This window comes from Ambystoma mexicanum, chromosome 3p (assembly GCF_040938575.1).
Source record: "Ambystoma mexicanum isolate Mex_15411 chromosome 3p, UKY_AmexF1_1, whole genome shotgun sequence".
In the NCBI taxonomy this organism is placed as follows: Eukaryota; Metazoa; Chordata; class Amphibia; order Caudata; family Ambystomatidae; genus Ambystoma; species Ambystoma mexicanum.
In genome coordinates, this window is record NC_090925.1 from 27,157,879 (window position 1) to 27,159,485 (window position 1,607).

Here is a 1,607-nt window from a genome sequence, read left to right on the forward strand (position 1 = left end):
AGCAAAAGATGAAGGAGAAATCTAGAAAACTCAAAATCGTGTGTTTTAAAATGCATAACTAACAACAGAATCCACTAGACAATCCATTGCCCCCTCGCTCGCTGATTTCTGCAACCACTCTTTCGCCACTGGCTCTTTCCCCTCCTGCGTAAATCACTCCATTGTGTGGCCACTACTGAAAAAACCCTTCAGCAGACCCTACCTGTCCTTCCAACTACCCCCCCTATCTCTATCACCCCCTTCCTGGGGAAACTGCTGGAGAAGCTGGCCTTGCCCCAACTCAACTCGCACACTGAACTTGTCTGTGGTCTCCATGATCATCAATCCAGAGGCATGGAAACTGCTCTTCTGAACATCCGTGAAGAACTGCTTGCATCCCTGGACTCCAACTCCCCTGCGCTCCTCATTCTACTTGATCTCTCTTCTGACTTTGACACTGTCAACTTTTCCATCCTCTTACAAAGGCTCCATGATAACCTTGGTATCTCGGAACGGGCTCTGGAATGGCTGACCTCCCTTCTAACTAACCACTGTTCCCATGTCATCCTGGGCACCTTCTCATCTCCTACTTCCTTGTCCTCCTGTGGTGTCCCGCAAGGATCTATCCTCTTGCCTTGACTCTTTAACATCTACCTTGTACAGCTGGCATGCCTCGTCTCCTCCTTCTCTCTCAACTTCCAATGTTATGCAGACGACACTCAACTCTTTTTCAGACTTCCTGCTCACTCACTCACACCTTCCTTCATCCCTGACTACCTGTCTGCCAACCAGGCTTGGTGCTTTTCCAATGATCACTGCTCCAATCCCAGCAAAACCGAGACCCTTCCGATTGGAACCCCTGCTTCCTCCTTCTTCCCTTCTCTCTGGCCTCCCACCTTGGGCTCTCCCCGTGCTCCTTCCTCTGAAGCCAGAAACCTTGGAGTCATCTTTGACCCCTCTCTCTTCGTCCTCCCTCAAACTCAGGAGTTGAAGTCCAACTTTCAACTCTTCCTTCTCAAAGGATTTCCCCCTTTTCTCACCTTCCCCCAGAAGCTCAATGTTTCCTGAGCCCTGGTTCTCTCTAGGCTTGACTATTGCAACAGCCTCCTCATCAATCAACCTTCTTCCACTTTGTGACCCCTTTGGCTAATCTAGAATAGAGCACTGAGACCTATCCTTGGCCTTAAGCCCAGGGACTGCATCTCTCCTGCCCTGAAAAGCCTCCACTGGCTCCCGGGTGCTGCACGGATCAAATTCAAATCCCTCTACATTATCCACAAGGCTGACTGGGCCTGGGGACCACATGCAACTCCCTCCTACAAAATACTCTCTTTCTAGACCTCTACGCTGCTCTGGCACCAACTCTCTGTGTGTAAAGCATTTTGCTAAACAGAGAGCAGGAGGCCAGTCGCTTTCTTCAGCTGGCTCCCTCCTCTGGAACAGCCTCCTCCTCACTCTGTGCCTTGAGCAGGACCTTCTGAAGTTCCTAAAGCACCTCAAGACTCTCCTCTTTCCTCCTCCTTCCCTCCTTCCTTCCTCTGCTAATCCCACAGTTGCTGTGATTGGTGTTTTGTACCCTTATGCATCCTCTGGCACTCTGACCATTCACACCCAATCTCCCCAGCATC